Genomic DNA, 26,304 nt, shown 5'->3' on the forward strand with positions numbered 1-26,304 from the left:
TCAATTACAGTCATAATCCTTCAGAACTCAATCCATCGTCTCTGTCTAAGGTTGAGCTCATCGGGTTGGCAAATATTTCAGCTTTTGTGGTCCGTGTAAATGTAGCACTTTTCACCATACAAGTAATGCCTCCATATCTTGATCACGAAGATAATTGCTGCAAGTTCTAAATCATGGGTAGGGTAATTTTGTTCATGTGGCCTTAGGTATGCGGAAGCATAGGCAATCACTTTCCCTCTTGCATCAACACACACACCTAACCCATTATGAGAGGCATCACGTAGACCACAAAGTCTTTTCACGACCTTTGTGTTGCTGCCGTGCCTCTGTCAACATAGCTTTCAACTTCTCAAAGCCCAGTGCGACACTTGTCATTCCAGTCAAATCGACATTCTTGTGTAACAACTTGGTCATTGGAGCAGCTATTAGGAAAATCCTTCACAAATCTTCACGTAATACCAGCTAGCCCCAAGAAGCTTCCGACCTCGGTTGTGTTTACGGGAGGCTTCCATTCCATCATCGCTTCTATTTTCTTGGGATCCACCCTAATCCCATCAGCTGACACTATGTGTCCAAGGAATGCAATCTTATCCAGCCAAAAGTCACACTTGGACAACTTAGCATACAGCTTCTTTTCCCGCAGGGTTTGTAGAACAATCCTCAAATGTTCATCATGTTCTTCCCTGGTCTTGGAGTACACCAGAATGTCATCAATAAAAACCACTACGAACCGATCTAGGTATGGATGGAAGATACGGTTCATAAGGTCCATGAACGCCGCTGGTGCATTTGTTAGGCCAAAGGGCATCACCAGAAACTCATAATGCCCATACCGGGTCCTGAATGCAGTCTTGGGCACATCTACATCTTTCACCCTCAGCTGATGATACCCTGATCTGAGATCAATCTTAGAAAATACTCCTGCTCCTTGGTGATCAAGCAGATCATCAATTCTAGGCAACGGATACTTGTTCTTCACGGTCACTTTATTCAAGCTGCCAGGTAATCAATACATAGCCTCAAAGTCCCATCCTTCTTCTTTACAAACGACCTTTGGAGCTCCCCATGGTGACACCTTGGGCGTATGAACCCCTTATCAAGCAACTCTTGCAAGCGAGTTTTCAACTCCCTCAATTCGATGGGTGCCATCCTATAAGGAGCAATGGAAATGGGTCTTTGTACCGGCGGTGTCTCAATAGCAAATTCGACTTCCCTTTACGGTGGCAAACCGGGTAACTCTTCAGAAATACCTGCAGGAAGTCTCTCACGTGGGTATGTCACTCGGGTTTGGCTTAGCACGCCTAGTATCCACCACATGTGCTAGGTAGGCTTCACACCTTTTCTCATCATTCTTCTTGCAATGATGGTGAGATGACATTGGACAAGAAATCATCCTTCCCCCACAACTGTGATCTCATTACCCTCTGAAGTTTTTAGAGAAATTCTCTTCAATTTGCAATCAACTATTGCCTGATGACGTGACAACCAGTCCATTCCCAAAATCACGTCAAACTCATGGAAGGGTAACTCAATCAGGTCTGCCAAGAATTCATACCCCTGAATCCTTAACGGGCAACCCTTGTATACCTTGTTCACTACCACACTGTGACCCAATGGATTAGTGACCAGAATGTCTTGGTCACTCTCCCCTACCAATATCCCCCTTTCTACGGGTAGATTGATGCAGATGTATGAATGAGTGGATCCTGGATCCACCAATGCATGCACAGGTGTAGTGTAGAGGAAGAACGTACCCCTGATGACATCCGGGGCATCTTGCTCCTCTGAGCTCTCAAGGCATAATTTACGGCGGTGGTGCATTATCCGGCCTCTGCTGGCTCGGATCTGAGCCTGCGAGATGGTCCCACAACCAGATTTACGGACCTTCTACCCCTTGGTGGTGCGGGAGCAGTGCATGCCGCTTGTGTTGGAGCGGTGTAATGGTTCTGCGTGGGCGGTTTCTCAAGCGATGCTCTGTTGACCCACACCTCAAGCAAGCACCTGTCATTCTCCAACACTGCCCCTTATGCCATTTCGGCGGTGTGGACATGCGAGAAGATGCCGGGTTGGTCCTGAACCCCATCCTCGGAGAGCTGCCCACGATGGTGTGGGTGACCTCTCCTAGGGGTGAGCGTGGCACAGGGCCCCGACTGGCCTGTGGCTGACCCGAACTCTGTGCAGGAGGACCCTTGAACTTCTTCCCTGATGCAGGAGCTGAACTAGACTGACCCGGTCCCCTCTTCTGCTGTCTCTCCCTTCTAGTCCACTCACTAATTCTTACTTTTTCCACCTTTATTGCAGCTTCCACTAACTTGGTAAATTCTGTGATTCCCAAGGCAGTGAGCTGGATCTTAATATTGTCATTTAGTCCCTCTTCAAATCTCTTGCATCTTTCAGCTTCATTTGGGACTATCTCCCTTCCGTAGCGGCTTAATCGGACGAATTCCTTCTCATATTCAGCCACTGACAACTGTCTCTGCCTCAGGTTAATAAATTCCCTTCTTCTCTCTTCTAGGTATACAGTACCCACATACTTCTTCTTGAATTCCGAGAAAGAAATCCCAAGTTCTGACTTACGGCTGCACTTCACTGGACACAGTGTCCCACCACTCATAAGCATCGTCTTGCAGTAAAGAGATGGCAGCTTCCAGGTTTTGCTCTGGAGTGCAGTGAAGTTGTTTTAGTACTCTGCCCGTTCTGTTCAACCAATTCTCGGCTGCAACAGAGTCATCTTCTCTCTTGCCATAGAAATCCACTGCCCCAAATTTTCTTAACCTTTCCAGGTGTGACTTCTGCTGTGGAGCTGGTGGTGGTGGTGGTGGTGGTGCTGGCATTACCCCAGCCATCTGCCTAAAGAAGTCGGCCATTTGTTGGAACATGGCCTGTGGAGGCTGAGTAGGCTCTGCTTGAGCTGGCGGAGCAGATTCTCTCATGCCCCCAGTCTCAGCTGCTGCAGGTGGAGCATGACTCTCCACTTCCTCCTCAACGGCTCTTTGAGATGAAGGATCCATATCCTATTTAAAATAAGAAAGATAAACAGATCTGCGTTAGTGTCACCTCGACTCTTACAAATGCAATGCATGGTATGGACTCAATCTAGGCCCAGAAACGCCTAAACCGTGCTCTGATACCACTAAATGTGACACCCCTTACTCGTACAAGATATGCCGAATAAGTAATGCCACACGGTGTACTGGCACACTCTAATATACCTTACTTAATTTGTGTCATGCTTTTGAAATTAATTTATGAAATATGATTTATTTTAACCATTTATCAAAAGTATTATTTCATTTGAGGTTCCGAAGATTTTAAAGAAAATCCGGCGGAGTACCGGCTAAAAATGGAGAAAACAGTTCTTCGGAACCTGTTAAAAACACTTCCAATATACAATTTCATTCATTCTCTACTCCAATATCATCAATAAAACTCAATATCAATATCTCAGTAATTTGTCAATTTCAGGTCTCAACAACCTTTTCATTTTTCAAAACATCCCTTTCTCAGGGTTCTCATATATAAACAACCATTAAATACTCAAATTAATACCATACATGACCATAAATCTTTATTATTTACATGAACCTCAAAATACATTACATAAATCCTAAATACATATGAGAAAATAAAAAGTTAATTACAAGATGACAAAATGGCATCTAGTGCCCTACCGATGCACTGCAGGTAGTGAGGTGACACGGACACTGAGCAGAACTGTCAGATGGACTCACCCAGTCTGTGGTCTACTGGGCTCACGATCGGGATCTCCAGTACCTACGCGTGGCAAAAGCAACGCGCTAAGCAATAATGCTTAGTGGTGCAATAATATAATAGAAGAAAATAGCAAGAAAATAAATGTGTATACAATGTGTATGCTTTCTTTGTTTAATCTTGGTATATTCATTAATTCATTAACTTTGTTCACTTTTATTCATTTGGTTGCCCCAAGTAACCTACACTAGACGACTGGACTGGATAACGGGTAAACTGGCACTGGGTACCTAGTACCTCGGGCCGTCACACCATCGGTCACATATGCATCTCCCGGTGTGCAACAGAACAGCTAACAAGCTGTAAATGATATCAGGCACAAGGCCAAGTCTCAATGCAAAGTCAGAATGGCTAAAAGCCATGAAATCACAGAATGGCATTTTTGCCATGTGCAGTACTGCTAACTGAACCCTATTGGCATGCCAAACTATCCAAACCAATCTTGTTAGGTATACTAGGGCATTTGAAACTCTTAACTTCGTCAATTTGTGAATTTCAACTTTTTTTTTTGTGTTACTATTCATCATTGGTCAACAAAAATGTTGACTTTTAGCATAAAAATGTGTACATCAATTTTGGCACTCCCAACATACCACATTTGGTGTTTAAAACTTGTTGGCATTAAGTGTTTTTGCAATTTCAAAGTGTAACCCACACTAGCAGAAAATTTCAGTTTTGGTGCCCTAACTTCACTGTTCCATTGGACACTGTTACTGTTGGAATTTGAAGAAATGTAAAATATGAAAGTTGTTCCTTATTTTGTCTAGTTGAATTTCCTTTTTTGAATCACTCCATTTGGAGTTTTTTAGCTCCAGATATGGCTCAAAAACCCAAGCTGCCCGGATATGCAGTCTGCAGAATTTTACCATATCTACAGTGCATGAACAGTGACTTGAGTCACTTGGTTGAATGGGTTCTGGCCATAATTTGGGGTAGGTTCCTTCATGAAAGTTGTTTGTCTATGTCTTAACTTGTTGCTGTAAAAATTTCAGACCAATTGACCAAATCTACAGTGACTTATGGCCAAATGAACAGTTACTGTTCATTTGGCAAATTCTGCAGAATTCAGTTTGTGGTTCCGGATTGTGGCTGGGTTTTGACCCTTTTGCTTTGGTCTTTTGGGAATGCTTTCTTCAGCAAAAATGTGCCATTATATGCCTAGTTTCATGTCCAAATGGCCAAACACCAATTGGACTACCACTGCCCAAGTTATGGCAGTGCAAAGGGACTGAAATGCATGATGTCATCACTTTTCACTTTTTCTTTTTCCTTTTTTTTTTATTTCTTTTCCATTAGTTCTTTAATTTAATTCCCGATTATGAAATTTTCTTTTCTCCGATTTTATTTGACAGTTAGGTCAGGAGTTAGGTCCAAGGGTCAATTGACCAAATTGCCCCTCGCCGATTCGACCCAGTTTGGAAATAATTCAATATTTCTTCTAGATCCCTGACTTAATTATTTGACCAGCTTAACATTTCCTTTTCATGATTTTCTCTTTTTCACTATGTTCATAATAGTCCTAAGGACCGTGGAGTCACATTTTACGGTTCAAAATTTGAGTTTAAATAGACCTCGCAGTCCTTCACAAGAAGGTCACCCATCGCTGTGACTCTTGGCTCGTTTAACTTCTTATATTCTATTTTTCTTATTTATACTTAACTAATTGACAATTACTAATTATTTGTGTTTAGGGTTTATCTAGTTCTCTTAAGTGTGGCTCTAATCCTCTTAATTGTCCGGACCGACACTGGTCACCAGAATAGTAAAATATACCAGGCTATACAATTAGGGGTGTTACAACACAAGCTTGAAGTGTGCTCCAATGGAGGTTTCTCTCTTCTCTCTTTCTCTTTTTCTCTTGTTACAGCTGCCCATGGTGAAGATGCAGATTGGTTTGTCAATTTGTCTCATTTATCTCCTTTTTAATTGGTTTTTAATGGCTTGTTGCATGGTGATTGAGTGAGACCTAACTAATGACATCATGTGATGTCATATTTCCCATGTAATTCATTTTCTTTTTCTTTTCTTTTCTACTTATTTTCAATTTAATTTTTAGTAATATTCATTCATATTTTAGATCATAATAATTATTTACTTAACTGAATAAGTCGGCAAAAAATCATCTCTGAAGATGAAATGACCAAAATGCCATCCGTTTGGCTTAACAGACTAAAATTGTCTGTACCGATTGAAAAATTTTTCTAAACCTTTTCTTGGAATTCTAATGCCATAGAAATCTCAATGACTCCTCTCTGGAGTCTCAAAAATTATTTTATGGATTTTCTTCCGGGTCTAGGGCTTCTAGTTGTGAAGACCGTAACTTCTCACTAGGCTATCCATCGCTAGGGCACCGGCTCATTTAACTTGGTTGTATTTTATTTCTAAAATTTTTCCTTAATTTTTCTTACACTTATTTGAGTTATTTATGACACCTCAATCTAGTCTAAATATTTTTCCAGACGTTCTAGCTGTCCAAACCGGCATTGGTCACCGGAACAGTAGAATGTGCGAAATTGCTACAGTGAGAGTGTTATATAAAGTGAAGAAGATGTCTAAAAAAAAAATTGAAGGCCTATTTCTTAGCTTTCCAGAATGGTATGACTCATTTTAATTGAAGACTTCTAGTGGGAGATATGCTTAAGACACTATTCTGGAGTTAGTGGTCATTTATACCATTTCCAGATTTGGTTCGCCAAATTAATCAAGTTAATTGACCTAGTTCCCTTAATTTTTGGGTTTTGGTCAAAATACCATTATTTTAGGCCTATGTCTTATTGAAATTTTGGAACTAGTTTCAGGGTATTTGGAGTTTTATGGACCAAGTTATGGCTTCTTTTCCAAAACTGGTCAAGTGGTCTTTATTTAGCAATTCTGGGCAGTTTCAATTCTGGACATATTTAGTATCCCTAATTAGGCAAGTAAATTGACTTTGTTAATGGTATTTCTAGGCTCTGGTGTCTAGACAAGAGCTGTATGCCTATGTCTAAGCTTTCTAATGGTATAAATTTCAGGTCATTTGGAAATGTCTACAGTGAGATATGCCCTAATGATTGGACACTGTTCATTTAGTAAATTTCTGGGTTCATCATTTGGTCATCTAGAGTTGGGACCAAATTTAGTTAAGGTTTTGGACAAAATTTGGCATGGTTTGTTTATGAGAAATGGTGAGTTTTAGGTATAGTTTTGCCTCCAATTGGCCTCATACCAATTGGGGTCACACAATTTCACTTATGGACTAAAACACACATTGCCATCAACAAGTACTCAACCAATAAAGAAATTTCACTCCCAATATTCACTTCTCCATCTCTTAAACTCCAAATATGCATTCATGGCACTTCTAATAACGCCCATTCATCTCAATTCAGTCAATTTCCAGTAGTATACACAAGTTTATTATCACACTTTACCCCTCTGTAAGGCATAACATGATCCTGTAGAATACCTAATGAACTATCGAACTTCACCTACCAATAACTCATTAAGTACCCTACAAGGGATTTTAAAACCATTTTTTTTTTACTTTTTAGAAGTTGTGAGCATTTTCTTACATTTAATAGAAATTTAAAAACTAATTCAAATTTGTGTCCGTTTTATTTTTACGCAAATTTTTGGAAAAATTTCGGCAAAGTGCCATCAGTATTTTAACAAAACAGTTCTTTAAATACCTATAAAAACATTTCTAATAATTATTTTTCATCAAACTCACTACTATCTCAACATAATTCAACATCATTTCTCAATTCAATTGTCATAAAAAATAGTACTCAATAATTCCATTCATTTTTCATTAAAGTAAAAACAATTTACATACATCAATCCAAAATTTACATTAGAAAATCCCAAAATAATATTATTACAACTCTATGCAACTGCTCATGACCAGTTTATACATGTACATACATTTACATATATCAAAATAAGTATTATAATCAGGATATAAAATATACCTAATAAACTTTCAGGGATGTGGCTCTAAGATCCTCAACAGCTCACTCTGCTGCTCTTCTAGTCTCTACATCTGTGACTGTAATAATAGCCATCGCTGAGTACTATGACTCAGTGGTGCACAACATGCTAAAATAATATTTATTCATAATTCAAATCAAATTTATTCAAATATTGAACTAAACATAAAAACAGATACAAAACATGATTAATAAACTCTTGGTCCAAACAATTTCATTTAGGAAGTCTTAAAACAATTTCATGAAAATACACAGTTATATTATGCCATTCGAAACAATATTCATCTCAATAGCCAGAGGCTTATAAGAAATGGCAAGGCTAGCTAGCTCAATATATGGGTACCCATTCAAATTTCTTCTTCTACTGGCACACACCTCAACACTTCAGCCAGAGAAGGAATCAAAATTCGAAACTAATTTCTCCCACTAGTCATACTAGTGAGACATTCAAATATATGGTCATGACACTATGGTTTTAAAACTATCTTATCAATTTATCAAACATTTACTGACAATCAAATCACGTATCATCAAATTTCCAATAATTTAGATCAAAAGCATAGTGTACATTTCAATCATTATTTTGCAATATAAATGAACCACAAATCATTTCATGCATTTTGCAAAGGAATTTTAAAGAATGTTTATATTGTGCACAAACCAGATACGAGTAGCCTCTTGGCCTTGACTCGATGCTTCGGGTTCCTTCTCGATATTATTTTCAACTGAAACACACCATTTTACAGTGTTTCAACATCACAATTTATCATAAATCTAAAAATAAATTCAAATCTATTTATACCTAGCTTTAATAAGCTAAACTTGATATTCATTAAAATTTACAATTCGGGTTGCTATTCACGATACTATTCAAGTCAATTTGTTGACCTTCTAATGCTTAATAGGTATGGGAATTCTAATTTCACTCACATACCACATTTTGGTTACCTAACTTGTTAGTTTTGGTTGTTTTCCTCAAATCTTAAGTCTCTTGGTGAAATTCCAAAATTTCATATTTGGTGCCCTGTTTTGTATTACTCCATTTGTCTATGATAATTTGGCTAAGTTTTCTTCATAGAAGTTGTTCCTTATTGTCTTAAATTTTTTTCCCTTTTTTAATCACTCCATTTGGAGTTTTGTAGCCCTAGTTATGGCCATTTGAACAAAGCTAGCCAGATTTGGTGTTACCTAAAATTCTGGGCATTTACTGGTTAATGGCAGTTTTTTTGGGTTGACTGCAGGTGAGTTTTTGGACAGCTTATTGTCAAATTTTGGGTTTGTTTTCGTCATGAAAGTTGTAGGGCTATGTCTCAACTTTCTTTTGGTATAAAATTTAGGTCATTTGGACCTTCATAGACCAAGTTATGGTCATTTATGTAACCACTGTTCATTTGGTCATTTTTGTACAGGTCAGTTTACCCAATTCCGGATTTGGCCTAATTGTTCACTAAGTTATGGTCACTTTCTGGGCATGATTACTCAATGACAAATGTGCTATTTTGTGTCTAGTTTCATTCCTAATTGGCCTCACACCAATTTGGTTGGGAAATTTTCTATTTTGGTCGCTGATAGGGACCTAAGTCAAGCTGTCTGCAGATTGACCTTCATCAATCCGAATTGGAACTTGGTTCTAACAATTCGTACACACCACAAATGGTCACAATTGACCATTAATCAATTCAAATAAGGTTAACTACATCATTTGGCTAATTCTCAAATTTTTCTCCAATTTCTTCAAAATGGTCAAACCCTAACTACACATAAAGTTCAATTTAATGCATTCAAAGTGCGCATTCATGATCTCTACAGCTAATGCACCTCAAATAACAATTCAAACACTTCAAAATAATTCATATCAAATCCTAACCCTAGTTGGATGAATTTCATATTTGGTCCCTCAACAATTGATTTTGTTTGATTTTACACAATTTCTAAGTTAATCAAGCTATAAACATAAACATTTAACTATAATTTTTCAGTTTAGATTACTAACCTTATTGAGTCAAAATTTCCTCTTCTCAAACCTTTGATTCCTTTCTTCTTTTTGCTCCTAATTTGCTTAGCAAGGTCCATAGACAAGATTTAATTAAGAAATCTATGATTTTTGTGGCCGATTTTAGGGTTTACAAAGCTTGGAAATGGGGTTTCAATGGAGTTTTGAGAGAGAAAAGTGAGAGAGAGATGGGTGGCTGAAAGTGAGAGAGAAGAAACCAATTTTTTTTCTTTTTATTTTGTCTTTTAATTATTAAGATTTATCCCCAAAATTTCAATTATTTAAATATTAGATTTATTGCATCATGCTTATGTCATGCATGATGTAAATAAACTTTTTCAATTTCTTTTTTTTTTCTTTTTCATTTATATTTTTTTCCATTAGTTCTTTAATTTAATTCTTGATTTCAAAATTTTCTTTTTTCTAATTTTATTGGACAGTTAGGTCAGGAGTCAGCTCTAGGGGTGATTTAACCAATTGCCCCTTGCCGATTCAATCTGATTTGCAAGTAATTCAATATTTCTTCTGGATCCCTGACCTAATTATTTAACCTACTTAACAATTGTTTTTCATGATTTTCTCTTTTCCACTGTTTTTGCAATAGTCCTAAGGACCGCGACGTCATATTTTACTATTCGAAATTTGAGTTTAGACTGACCTCGCAGTCATTTCTGAGAAGGTCACCCATCGTTGTAACTCCCGGCTCATTTAACTTCTTATGCTTTGTTTTTCTTATACTTAACTATTTGGCAATTACTAATTATTTGTGTTCAGGGCTTATCTAGTTGTCTTAAGTGTGATTCTAATCCTCTTAATTATCCGGACCGATACCGGTCACTCAATTTAAAGTGAGTAAACAGAATTCCATACTCTATCTCATAGATACATATATAATTCTGTGGAAAGCCGTATTCGATGAAAGTCGTATGTACGGCTTGGAGGGAGGTCTTTCATATCTTTCGAGATCCACCCTACAATATGGGGTCAAAAAGCCAAAATAAATGATTTTATTAGCCCTTATAAAAGGAAAACTGATTCTTGAGAACCCCTTGCACGCTCATGTCACGTCGAGGTACTGCAGAAGAAAAAACTGCAAAATCCGATCCAATTTATCGTAATCGATTAGTTAACAAATGACCAATGGAACAGTAAACATGAGGCTTGAAATCTGAAAATTGTGAATAACTAACACTAAGCTTTGAAATGGAATTGGCAACTAATGCCAACAACTTTTGAATGCAAAATGTGGTATGTTGATGATATTTGAACTAATATACCTATTATCTATGAAAAAGTCAACATTTTAGTTGACTTATGAAATGAATAGTAACCTTACACATAAAGTATAAATATTCAAGAAATGACTTTGTAATATGCCCTAGTAGGCCTAATGTGATTGGTTTGGATAGGTTGGCATGCCAATAGGGTTCTGATAGTAGTACTGCATATGATGTATGGCTTCATTGCCATTCTGTGATGTGATAGCCTATGGCTATACTGATTATGATGTTTTACTTGGCTTTATGCCTTATTGCTTTTATGGCTTATTAGCCATTCTGTTTGCACACCGGGAGACACATTGTGACCGATGGTGTGACGGCTGAGGTACCTGGTACCCAGTGCTAGTTTACCCATTTATCCAGTCTGGTCTATTTGTATAGGTTATTTGGGCATGGAAAAGTATAACTGTAATTGAACTGATTATTAAAGAAAATACGGAAATTAAATATCAAGAATGATTACAACAAAATACAAAGAAGCTCAAAATCATCAAGAAAATAATTAACAAAATGCATTAAAGTTAATATCATAAAATGTAATTAGCCCTCGACTAAATAATAAGTTAGTAATTATTCATTTCTTATGAACACAACAACTAGGAAATTATTACTTTTATTTGCATATTATATTTTCTTGTATTATTGGCATCACTAAGCTTTATGCTTAGCGCGTCACTTTTACAATGCGTAGGTACTGAAGATTTGGACAGAGGGCCCAATAGACCACAAATTGGGTAAGGCAATTCACAATTCTGCATAGTATCCGTGTCACCTCACAAGCTACAGTGCATTGGTAGGACACTAGGTCCTATTTTGTATTTTATGATTTTTGTAAGTTTTGTAATTAAACTTTTATTTTATCATGTATATTTGAAACCTATGTAATATAATTTTATATTAATGTAAGTATTTGTAACTTTGTGTTTATAAATAACATGTGAGAATTTATTTATGATTTGAGCCTAATGATGATGTGAAATGAATGAATGACAAATGGAGGAATTGTTAAGAAATTGTGATAAATTGATGTGATATAAATGGAGTTTGAGAATGATTGGAAATTATTGGAAGTGTTTTTCACAGGTTCTAAATAACTATTTTCTCCATTTTTAGCCAGCACTCTGCCGGATTTTCTATAAAATTTTCGGAGCCACAAATTAGTTTATAATTCTAATAAATGATCTAAATGATATCAATTTCATAAATTTCACTTAATAACTATAATAAATAAATTAAGAACTGATAAATATTAATGAGATAAATTATGGTGTTCTGGTACACTATGTGGCATATCTTGCTCGACTACACTGTAGACAGGTAAGGGGTGTCACACACACTGTGGGTATATTCTAGAGACTAGACCCGACCTTTCTAGTATCAACCACATGTGCTAGGTATGCTTCATAACCCTTCCTTATCTGTCTCCTTGCAGTGGTGGCTGATATAACATTAGACAGAAAATCTGTCCTTTCACCCACAACTATGATTTCTTCATTATCAAGAGTTTTAAGTGTGATTCTCTTTAATTGACAATCAACTATTACTTGATGATGTGATAGATAGTCCATCCCCAAGATCACATCAAACTCATGGAAAGGCAGTTCAATAAGGTCTATTGAGAACTCATGCTCCTGAATCCTCGAAGGACAACCCTTATAAACCTTATTTACCACTACACTGTGGCCTAAAGGGTTAATAACTAGGATATCTTGGTTAATTTCATCTATTTGAATTCCCTTTTTCACAGGCAAGGCAATACAAATATAGGAATGTGTGGATCCTAGGTCTATTAATGCATGAACAAGCAATTCATAGAGTGAGAAGGTACCCTTGATCACCTATGGTCCAGCTTGTTCTTCTTGTGCTCTCATGGCACATGCACATGCTAGTGCCCTAGCCTCTAGCCTTTCCACCATCTCAGAAGCAACTTTTTGTGAACTGTCGGCTGCCTCTGTTCTGCCAGATCTCCTACCCCTTTGAGCTATAAGGGCAGGTCTCTCAGCTTATGCTGGTGCAGTAGAAATATCCCTTTGGGGCAATCTTTCTATTAGTGATCTATGGCCCTACACTTGAAACAACTGCCAGTCAAATGCCAACACTATCCTCTGTGCCACTTGCCACAATGCGAGCATGCTGCTGAAGCTACTAAGGCTACTCCCCTAGCCACTGTTCTTAGAGAACTGGCCACTGATAAAGTTGGCTGGCCTCTCCTCAGTGTAAACTATGATCTTGGTCTAGGTGGCTGGCCCTGACTCTGACTTTGGGGTCCCCTAGGCCTCTTACCATCTGCAGTTGAAGAGCTTGACTGCCCCGGGCCCCTCTTATATTGCCTATCCCGGTAACTCTGTTCACTAACTTTGACCCTTTCAACATTTAGAGCTACCGCTACTAACTGGGAGAAGTTTGTAATCCTCAGTTCCATGACAAGAAACTTCACATTGTTATTTAACCCTTCCTCAAATTTGCAGTACCTGTCGGCCTCTGTAGGCACAATCTCATGGCCATAGCTACTTAACCACACAAATTCTCGCTCATACTCTGACATTCTTTGTTGCCTCTACCTCAAATTAATAAAATCCCTCCTTCTGGCTTCCAAGTATATATGATTGATATGCTTTTTCCTGAACTCAACCAAGAAATACTCCCAAGTTACTAATGTAGGCTGCACTACCTTGGATACCATATCCCACCATTAATATGCATCCTCTTATAGAAGGGAGACTACACACTCTAGGTTCTTCTTTGGAGTATAATGCAACTGATGAAAAATCCTTATTGTTCTCTCTAACCAATGTTCAGTAGCGGTAGGATCATCCTCCTTGGCTCCCATGAAATCCACTACCCCATACTTATGGAGCTTCTCCATAGGGGATTTCTGTTCAGACTGTGTCTGAGTCCCCATCACACATCTAAGCAGATCAGCCATCTACTGAAAGAATTGCTGCTGAGGCTGTGCAGGCTCTCATGGTGCCTTTACAACTGGCTCTCTCCTGTCTCTATCACCATCTTGAGCAGAGGCATAACTTTCGACCTCCTCCTCAATGGCCTTCTGAGATGCTAAGGCCATTCTATAACCTAAATAGACAGGAAAACAAATTTGCATTAGTGTCACCTCGACTCTTAATGGATGCAATGCATGACATGTACTATATGTTTTTCTATTTATCTAGGTCTAGGAATGCTTAAACCGTGCATTGATACCACTAAATGTAACACCCCTTGCCTGATCTACAGTGTAACCGAGCAAGGAATGCCACATTCCGTGCTAGAGCACCTATTCTTAACTTACTTTGTTAATTATCCAAATTTAAGTTTATCTTGTTTAAATTCAAATATTTTTAAGCGGAGAAACTGCCAAAGTTTCTCCTGTTTTATTGATATTTGACCTATTAAAACAATTACCTGTTTAAATTTCAATAAAATAAACAATCTAAATTCCAATCCTCAATCATAGTTTCCAATCATATTTTCATATTGATCCATATCAATCGTTTCATGCACATTCATATCATTAAACATCTATTTGAGTCATTTACAAAACTGCATATTTGTTTCCATAAGTGCACAAAATTATTTACAAACAAAAGTTAATTTACAAATATGTAACTAATTACAAGCACATAATCATGCATGATAGGGCCCTTGCATTATACCAAAATAGTGAGTGGAGGTGATAACGACTCTACTGCAGACAGGCTCCAATAACCCCTGTCCAATCTCTACTGTGCTTCATCTCCAATACCTACACAAGGAAAATTCATCGCGCTAAGCATTACTGCTTAGTGGTGAAATAATAGAATGAAAGTACAATATACAATAAAAGTAAACATTTCTTATTTGCAATAACATAAAAGAGATACAATTTCAATTAATTATGAGTTATTTCACATTTTGTTGCTCTTTAGAAGCAATTGTTTCATTTGGGATCTTTTCCATTCATTTGTTTATCATCCAACCCTCTTAACTCTTTTCAATGCCCAAGCAACCTATAACAGAATTGACTGGACTGGATACGCAGGTTTTACTAGCACTGGATACTTGTTCCTCGGGTCGTTATACCATCAATCACATAGTGTTTACTCGGTATGCAATATAATGGCATAAGAGCCAAACAATCACAGATGTAGAATAATCATAACTAGCACTGGGCACTCGATGCTTCAGGCCGTCATACCGTCAGACATATGAATGTCTGTCAGGTATTCAATAAAATCAGGCTTAAAAGCCATAGGCAGCATTGTCACACCCTACCCCTCCATAAGGCATAACATGATCCCGTAGTATACCTAATGAATTATTAACTTCGTCTACTAATAACCCATTAAATACACTACAAGGGATTTTAAAGCTTTTCTTACTTCTTTTTACAGTGGTGAGCACTATTTACAGGTGTAAAAAAATTTTTTGAACTGAAGTGAAATAGCTAACACATTTGAATTATTAATAATTTCTGTAAAAATTTTGGCTGAGTGCCATCTGTATTTTGAATAAAACAGTTCTTCAAAAACCTGTAAAAAGCACTTCAAATATATTTCTCAATCTCAAACTCCAACATTTAATCAACACAATATGTTTCTCAACATTTGTTAACTCAAATCCACAATAATTTTTTAGTGTTTTCAAAGGCTGAGATAAAAAAAATATATCACAATATTTACAAACCAAAATAATTTACAATTTATTTTACAACTTCAATGTACAATTTTAATTTACAACTGCTCAAAAACAAGAATACTATATACATATAGTAAACATACATTATAATACAAAATGCAAAATATGGCATACTCAATATACCCGATGATCTTTCAGTGTAGTACTAGTAGCCTAGTCTACTGCCCTGTCAGTCTGTCTACCTGCGATAGCAATGAAAAGCTATCGCTGAGCTATTGTTTCAGTGGTGCACAACATTAACCAAATACAACTTTAAATAAAAAATCATAATTCATATAAATAGTGGATACTTAAAACCATAGTTAAATTCAAAGACAATGAATGTCAATAAGAATTTAAACTCCATTTCACAATATCACAATAAATATCAATAAATCACACACATAGCTTAATCATATTCCAAAGTTCAATTCGTCCCAAAAGCCGATGGCTAATGAGGAATTCAATTCATCCCAAAAGCAGATGGCTAATGAGGAATAACATAGCTAGCTAGCAATAATATGAGTACTCATTCTATTCGTCCTCAATAGGCACACACCTCAACAATTCAGCCAAAGAGGGAATTCAATTCATCCCACTAGACAAGCTAGCGAGGAATTCAATCGATATACATGATAGCTGCGGTTTCAAACCATTTACAATGCTTTTCAATCAATAAGTAATATCAAATATCATTCAAACAATTTTTTACAATTTAAAACAATAATATATAAATAGTCATGATTTATTTCAATTGAAAATTCAAAAGAAATAACTGTTGTGCACAAACCTTTGATAACTGTCTCTTGGCTCTGACTCAGTGTTTCTTTCCCCTTCTCTGAGTCTTTGCTAACTGAAACACACAATTTGAAGTGTTTCAGTACTCATTTAAATCGTTTCTAACAATAAGGCTTAATACTTAATTTATTGAATTCTATTATTTCCTTTAGTCAACGTAAAATGTTGACCCTCGATGCACTCTAGGTGAATTAGGTTTTAAAGTTACCAATGTGTCATATTTAATAGCCTTTTAGTGTTGGTACATGTTACCCAATTCATTTTCATGTATATTGCATTTTATTACAATTTGTCAGATTTCGGTATATTAATTTCACCTAACCGGATGACCTAGTTCCCTTGGTTTTCGGGTTTTGGTCAAAACTACAAACTTGTAGGTCTATGTCTTATTGCATGCGAGGCAAAAATTTTAGGTCATTCTGAGTTATGTAGACCAAGTTATGGTCAATTTACCAATGCTGGTCGGAATGTACCAAAATGGTAGCTTTAGGTCATTATTAGGTCACTTTTGGTTCGGCTAGTTTTTGGACCTAAACTTGTGCAAGCTGTTTGGCTAGCTTATGATCATTTCTGGGCTTTGGTGTCTTCATAAGAATTGTAGATACATGTCTAAACTATTCATGGCAAAAATTTCAGGTCAATTGGACCTGTTTTGAGTGAGTTATGGCCAAAACATCTATTGCTGCCCAAATGGTCAATTTTCAGGCTTTCAATGTACTAATCCGGATTTGGTCATTTTTCAAGTCACCTTCCAAGCAGAATTTTGGCAAGCTTCCTCAAGAAAGTTGGCACATTTTGTGCCTAGTTTCACCTCCAATTGGTCTCATACTAATTAGAGTCACACACTTAAGGTTCTAAGCCAAAGCACACACTACCCTGCAACATACTCTTCATCACATACCAAAGGACACATTCAACACTTACCAAGTCACTTCCTTCATGCCATTTCTGTTTTGTACCATAACATAAACACATTTAGCAACTCATTTTTGGTCATTTTGGCATCTTATAACCACACTCAATATGCACATTATAGTCCAAAATTTTCTAAGTCCAATTACAAACAATTTAACCACATAACATAACTCATTTACATGTCCATACTCAAACCTTTATACACATAGACATGCTGCCATAACAAGCACCATAATTCAACAATATAATTCCATAAACCAAACCATGAAACAACACATTTTGGTTCACACTTAAAGTTTGCCGAATTGTACATCCCTTTCAATTAACTTCCAAGCTTCCAAAATCAAGTGTACTATCACATACATCTAGTATACATTATCCAATTTATTCCTACACACATAAATACTTACATCAACACTTTAATCTACCAATTACATGCAAGGATAAACTGCTCTCATTGAAGTTCCATGGCTGCCAAAAATGTACTTCTCCCCTAACTCATTAAACTTAAAAAATCCTTCCACAATTCAACTACCCATAACATCCATGCAAGATTTAATGAAAACAATAATAAAAAAATACATGCTTACCACTTTTGAAATTCTTTTAAACCTCACCAAAACTTGATTTTCTTGCTGCCTATCTACTACCCAAGTTGTGTAGAACAATTTTAGTGAAGGAAGTATTGAAGGATCGTGGCTTGATCATGGGAAATGGAAGCTCAAATGTGGGACAGCAATAGAGGTTTTCTTTCACCCATTTTCGGCTGGTTTTTGGGAGGTTGAAGAAGATGAAGTATATTCTGTCCATAGGTTGATTATATGCCCACTCAATGGAGTTAGTGGACCACTATCACCCATTTTAAGATTTATTTATTATAAGGTTTCCATATTCCCACATTTAACTCCTATCTTTTGCTATTTAATTTATGTACCACCAATTAAATTTTTCATGATATTTTCCAAGTGTAATATCATTTATTTTTAATGGACATTTAGGTCAAAAGACAACTCGGGGTGTTAAATGACCACAATGCCCCTGTTCGGGTTGCATTCTCGATTTTTCGGTAACACCGAGTTTTGTCATTTTCTCGATTTCCCGTTTTTCTTTGTACTAATTATTTAATTTTTCTTTGATATTTCTAATGATATTTATATTTCAATAGATTTTTAATTATGTCTTAAAAAATATTTTCTAGGGTTCCCCATGATCCAGGGTTAGTCAACGGTCCACGCCGCAATTTCTCGGTGCGATCACCCATCGCTAAGGTTCTTAGCTCGTTTAACTTGATTACATTTCATTGCTATTATTTTTCCTCTGTTTTTCTTATATTTTCTTTTCTTGTATTTCATTATTTTATGTCTCCTCACTCATATCTACGTGTAGTTCTAGGCATCCTAGCTGTCCGGACAACACTGGTCACCGGAATAGTAGAATGCACTACCGAACATAGGGGTGTTACAAGTATTACTAAACTTGTCCCTTCTTGGCATGCCAATCTATCTAACCCATAAGCAAATGTCTAGGTATACATGGGCAATTTAACCATGGGCAATTTAACTCATTTAGTCATTCAATGTTTTCATGATCTCATCATATGTAGCATTTCAATCATAGTAGGGACATAACTCCCAATCAAATATTCACAAGATTTATATATTCGTCACACCATTTATGTTACATAAAAAGTATAATTCAAGTCATTTTGTGACTATTCCATAAATTCCAGAATTAGTACTTTAACATTCCTCATAGATTTGGCCAAGATACAGAATCGGTTTGGCCATACTTTCTTCATGAAAGTTGTAAGCTTATGTCTTATGTTTAATTTAACTTTGAAATCACTGAATTTGCATTTTTGTAGGTCAAGTTATGGCCATTTTACCAAAATTGGTCCGGTGACCAATTCTGGTTTGAGGTCAGTCTAGAATAGGGCAGGGTTCTAGAGCTAGTTTGTCAAGCCACTTTAGACAGGTTACAATCATAATTTAACTCCATGTTCTCCATATGAATTGTTCCCCTATGTCTCACAGTTACACAGGTTCAAGAATCAATAAATTTTCAGTTTTTTAGAGTGAGTTATGGCTGATTGATCAACCTTTACTCACGGATGCAGTACCCTACAAATTTCAAGGTTCCAGGTTTTTAGGTCAATTTTGCACTTAACATTCAGGTGTCTTACACTCAGAATTTGAGCAAGGTCTTTAAAACAAAGTTATAGGCCTATGTATTAGGTTTCCAGCTCATTTTCATTCATCTCATTTGGAGTTATATACTGAAATTTATGCCTTAAATATCATACGGAGGTCAAATTGTAATTTGCTAGAATCTTAGGAAATTCCAGTTTCATTACTTGGCATTTGTTCTAGCAATTCGACCCATTTGCCTTAGGATTTTAGTTTGTGTCAAAACAAAAAAGTTATAGCTATGTGTCTTAGCTTTAATTTGGTTTAGATTTCACTTTAATTGGTGTTGTGGAGCTCAACTTATGTCCAATTAATCACACTAGACTCAAGCTGTCCAGAATCTGCCTCACTACACAACTCCTCTTTCCATCAACCAATTTGATATCCTCTTCACATACTCCAACAATTAACACATCCAAGAGTTATAATATACACTCAATTGCATTAATTAGATCATAAGTAAGATAATCCCTAATTATACTAAACCCTAGCTGAATTTATTAGAACTTCAAAATCAAGAAGAAATCATAGCACTAACTTTGTTCCTTAGCTTCAAACAAGCTCCAATTACCCTTCAATTCAATCAAAACCTTCACTTCCCTTGTGTCCACTTCTTGGCCAAATTTCTAGCTCTTCCAAGCTTCCAAATTTTCTTGATTTCTTGAGTTCTCTCTTCTTTTCAAGGCTAAATTTAGTGGTTTCTATTTATTTCCTAAAGAAATCATGGAAGAAACCTAGGGTTTTAAGCTTAATTTGGAGTGTTAATGGAGGAAAATATAAGAAAAAGAGAGAGAGCAAGGATGGATGAGAAAGATGAGGATGATGACTAAAATTTTTTCTCAATAATTTATATATATATTATTTAAATATTCAATGACAAATTTATAAATAAGTAAAATGGCAATTTTATAATTATTTTGATGTTTGTAATCATTACATTTTGACATTTCAGTAATTATATTTAATTTTCATAATCTCAATTAATTAAATTAATATAGCTTCATTAAATTAATAACTCTCATTTTTTGTCAATATTAGACTTTTAAATTTAATTGACTAAGTTTTGCTCTTACCGGGTTTATGTCCGTCTTTTCCATAATACCTGATAACTCCTTATCTTCCTTTGCTTTGTGCTTATTTCTTTTTATTTTTTTTTTGACTTATTAATTCATAGAAATTCCCTTAATTAAGTCTTCGTTAAGAGTCTTACAGAGTTCTACTTGAATTTAGAGTAACAATCAGACTCATAGTTACTTCCTAGTGAGGTTACCCATCACCGGGACTTGTGCTCATTTAATCGATTCCTACTTGACTTCTTTTATTTTTCTTCAACCTTACTTGATCTTTATTTAATTTAATTATGACTACTCACTCTAGTTTAAGTATGGTTCCATACATTCTAGCTGTTCGAACTGACCTCAGTCACTGGAACAATGGAATGTATGAAACTGCCTATAGTGAGGATGTTACAATAACAACTTTACAAAAATGTATAAAAGCATTCCATTGTAGTTATTAAACTGAGATCAATTGATTTTTCTCATGAGGTATACATATAGAAATAAGTTATTCATCAACTATGTTACACCTTACCCTTCCGTAACGCATAACATGATCCTGTAGTATACCTAATGGATTATCAAACTTCACCTACCGATAACCTATTAAATATACTACAAGGGATTTTAAAATAATTTCCTTTCATTTTTAAAGTGGTGGGTAATTTTTAACAGATATTAAAAACCTTTAATTGAAGTGAAATCATAAATCAAATTTTTAGTTAATTTAAAATCTCTGTAATTTTTATAGAAATTTCAACAGAGTGCCATCTATAATTTGAGAAAATAATTCTTCAAAAACTTGTGAAAACACTTCCAATATGCAATTAATCCCTTAACTCCAATAATCTCAACTCAAATCAATTTCAACAACATAATTCAACTTAATTCAGTATCATTTTTAGCAAATCTAAAAAAATTTTCAAAATAACTGAGCATTTCATAATTTGAGATAAGAGGCTTATGTTACAATACTTTTGCAGATTAAAATAATTTACAAACTTTATTATAAAACTGCTCAAGTCTGAATAATGTACATACATACAGTTCATATACATTAAAATAAAAATTTACAAGGGGTATAATCTATATACTCGGCAAAATCCAAATTGCAATCACTTCTAGTCACAAGTAGCCTACTCTGCTGCTTTATCTGCCTCTCTAACTGCGATAGCATTGAAGAGCTATTGCTGAGCCAATGTCTCAGTGGTGCACAATGCAAAGAAAATAATAATTTAAATAACAAATAATTCACAAGTAAATCACTTGATATGTTAACACATAAAATCATGCTAAATTTCGAAAATCTGGAAATTTCTTAAAGGAATCAAATTTCATTTCATAATTCACCAAATAATATTTTTGACAAGTCACACAACCTAATCATGACACCAATGTCCAATTCATCCCAATAGCCAACGGCAAATGAGGAATACCATATGTAGCTAGCAAAATAAATGAGTACTCATTCTATTCGTCCTCAACTGGCACACACACCTCAACACTTCAGCCAGAGAGGGAATTTAAAACCAATTTGTCCCACTACGCAAGCTAGTGAGGAATTCAATCAATTAATCATGATCGCTGTGGTTTCAAACTATTTTGCAAGTCTTCCAAGCATCAAAGTATCCATCGAATTACATTCAAACTAATTTCTCAAGAATTAAGTCAATAGCATACCAATTGTATCATTCAACATTTTTTATATAAGAAAACCATAAATTTATTTCACAATTTAATCCAATCAAAATTTTAATTTAAAATCAAAAGAAAGCAATGGTTCTGCACAAACCTTTTATTAGTCGCCTCTTGGCCTTGACTCACTTTCTGTTTATCCTTTCCAGTATAAAGTTTGGGTCCTTTACATTTTTTGTTAAGGTGGTACTATTCATTGCACTATTCAGGTCAAAATGTTGACTTTTAAATCTTTAATAGGTATGTTACTTCTAATTATACCCACATACCACATTTTGGGTCACAATTTTGTTCGAATTGATTGCCAATTATATTTCAAAGCTCCCTAAGTGTATTTCCAAATTTTTAGTTTTTATGTCCAATGTTCATTATTCCATTGGACCTATCTACAATGATAATTTGGTAAACTTTCCTTCATCAATGTTGTTCGTTAGTGTGTTTAATTTAATTCCCTTTTTGGATCACTCCATTTTGAGTTTTGTAGCTCAAGTTATGGCCATTTAACCATAACTGGCCAGATTGACCAAAATCCAGAATTCTGAGCAACTTTTGGTTCTGGCAGATTTGAGGACCTTGAAGGAACGGAAGTGTAAAAAACACAAGTTTATATCATTGAATTCAAAATTTTTTACCTAGGGTCACATGCATTATGCAAGATTTATTTTTATCTATTTGATTTCAATGATAAACAACATATTAAAACTCTTTTAACATATTTTTAGATCTGTATTTACAATTTAAGATTTTAAAATTAATCAGATTAATTTTAGAACCCTAAATTAAATCAAGAACAAACACACTAACCTCTTGATGCACTGCAGTGTATTTGCGCCTTTGAGATGCGTTTTCAGGACACCAGATGTTGTCCCTCTAGCTTGTCCTTACCATGAACACCTATGGCAGCCCTTGAATAGCTTCTAAAGCTTTTTCTATTCTTTAGAAAATCAAGTTTTGCCTTTTAAGAGATTAAAGATGTAAACAGGACACTAGAAATAATTTCTAGTAGTTTAATTCAAGAGATTGTTTGTTAATCTCTTGGAAAGATGAGAGAAGAAGATGAAGAAGAGAGAACCGTTCTTGGGTGGCCGCATCAAAGGAAGAGGCTGCTGGTTATATTATTTTCTTTTCATAACAACACTTATATAGCTAGGTCAACACATTAAACCCTTGCCACATGTCATCCTCTGATTGGTTCTAGGTTTAATTGACCCAATCACATTGTGCTAAGTGTCAAACCTATATTTACTCTTAATTTTAATCATCTTACATGATTAAAAGACATTTGGCAAGCTTATGTGTAATGCCATGTGTCACCATCTCATGGTGCCACATGTCACCCTGTGAAATGACCAAAATGCCCCTGTGTCTTAATTTTGAGTTCTCAACCCAAAATAATTATTTCTCTTCTTCTAATCAATTTATATCAAATATAAATTAATTAATTAATCTTTATTAATTAATTTCTCATTAATTAAATTCATATTTAAACAATTTAAATATAAATTTGACTTATACTATACATCCAATAATCTAGATTTAGTTTCAAGTCATGCTAGGGACTTTGCAATCTAATTGCAAACCAAACCTATTTAATTAATTAATTAAACTCTTTAATTAATTAATTAAATCATATTTAATTAGGTGATAACTTGTGTATGTGTGTGACTTACTAGGCTCATCACTAATTGGCAATGAGATATGATATCAACTCTTAATATCATCAGAACTCTTTCTTACCATAAATGATTTCCCTAAATAATTTTATGCACCTCATAGACCATGGTTAACACCTAGTATAGCATGCCATAGCCACCCAATTAGTAATAAGGTTTACCTTAAATAAACCTATAATCATATGTTATCATGCACTAGAATCTCTCTGTTACAAAATCCCAACTCAAGCTAGAGTCATGGTTTATGTCAGACTCCATTTGCTATGAATATTATATTCTCTTTCAATTCCAGTTCTTGATTAAAAAGATTTTCTCATCAGAAACTCTTTTCTGATTAAATCTATCTATCCTGGCCAGGAACTTGAAACATCAAGAACAATTAAATGAACATAGGATTTTATCTCTATTTACTTAGAGGAACAGATTCCATCTTAATCAGCACCTACCTCTATATATAACTAGTAGGAGCCAACACATGCCCATATACCCATACAGTACAAGTATAAAAAGCAGTACCAAACTCAAACTACCTTTATACAAGATAACTGTGCTATCTCAAGTCTAAAGATTATATGCACTGATATGATTTATGACAAAACATTGACAAGAGTAAACTCCATGTGCTTGTTATAAGTATCACTGGTTCGGCCTACTTATCATTTATAAGTGCCTATCAAGTTTGTCATATGGCATGAGACTCACCATTCCATCTTATTTATATCTCATATAAATAACTTAGGAGCAAACATGAATACAATCTTTCTGGATAAGTTATGTCCTTATTCTGAAGTATCCTCGATTGTGAACCTATTTATGATACTTTGTACTGGAAATACTGTCACTCATATTCTTAACAACTTAAGAATAGAATTTCTAACAAAATATCAATGGACCTTTTCTATTACACATAAATATCTTATGTAAATGGAAAAGTCGAAATGCCTTTTATTAATAAAAATATGTACAAGATACATACTAAATGATATGCTCTAGGGCATACTACTAACAATCTCCCACTAGCACTAGAGCCATTCATTGCAATATCTTAGACCCATCTTCTCAAGATGTCGATCTAGCTGAGTCTATGACATAGGATTAGTGAATGGATCAGCTGGATTTTTAGCTGATGCTATTTTCTGCATGGCTACATCGCCTCATCCAACTATTTCTCTGATAATGTAGTAGCGCCTTTCTATGTGTTTGGATTTCTGGTGAGACCTTGGTTCCTTAGCCTGTATGACTGGTCCATTGTTGTCACAGTGTAGTGGAACTACTGACTCAATGGAAGGAACTACCGTAAGTTCTTTCACGAACTTCTTTATCCAAACAGCTTCCTTTGCAGCATCTGATGCAACAATATACTTAGCATCGGTAGTGGAATCTACAGTCATGCTTTGTTTGGAACTCTTCCAATTGACTGCACCTCCATTACAAATGAACACATATCTAGAGGTAGACTTTCTATCATCGATATCTGATTGGAAATAATAATCAATATAACCATCCAATTGTAAGTCTCCACTTCCACAGATCAAGAATAAATCCTTAGTTCTTCTCAAGTACTTAAGGATATTCTTGATAGCTATCCAGTGTTCCAAACCTGGATTGGATTGATACCTGCTAGTCAAACTAACAGCATATGCGATATCCGGCCTAGTACACAACATTGCATACATTAAACTTTCAATAGCTGAAGCATATGGAATCCTGGCCATCTTATCTCTTTCTTCAGGTGTCTTTGGAGACATCTCTTTAGAAAGGTGGATACCATGTCTCACTGGTAACAATCCTCTCCTGGAATCAAGCATGTTAAACCTCTGTAACACCTTTTCCAAGTATAGACTTTGGGATAAACCTATTATTCTTTTCGCTCTATCTCTATAGATGCGAATCCCAAGAATATAGGTTGCCTCCCCTAAGTCTTTCATGGAGAATGTATTTGACAACCATACCTTTACAGTTGTCAACATACCTGTGTCATTACCCATCAACAGTATGTCATCCACATATAAGATAAGGAAAGTGATAGCACTATCACTAACCTTCTTATAAACACATGGCTCATCCTCATTTTTGATAAAACGAAAGGATTTAATGGCTTTATCAAAATGGATGTTCCAACTCCTCATAGCTTGCTTCAACCCATAAATGGATCGCTTTAGCTTGCATACCTTGGAACCATCTTGGGATTCAAAACTCCTAGGTTGTTCCATAAAAATGTTTTCTTCAATGTATCCATTGAGAAAAGCTGTTTTAACATCCATCTGCCAAATCTCATAATCATAGTATGCAGCTATTGCTAATAGAATCCTAA

This window comes from Hevea brasiliensis, chromosome 1 (assembly GCF_030052815.1).
Source record: "Hevea brasiliensis isolate MT/VB/25A 57/8 chromosome 1, ASM3005281v1, whole genome shotgun sequence".
Taxonomy (NCBI): domain Eukaryota; kingdom Viridiplantae; phylum Streptophyta; class Magnoliopsida; order Malpighiales; family Euphorbiaceae; genus Hevea; species Hevea brasiliensis.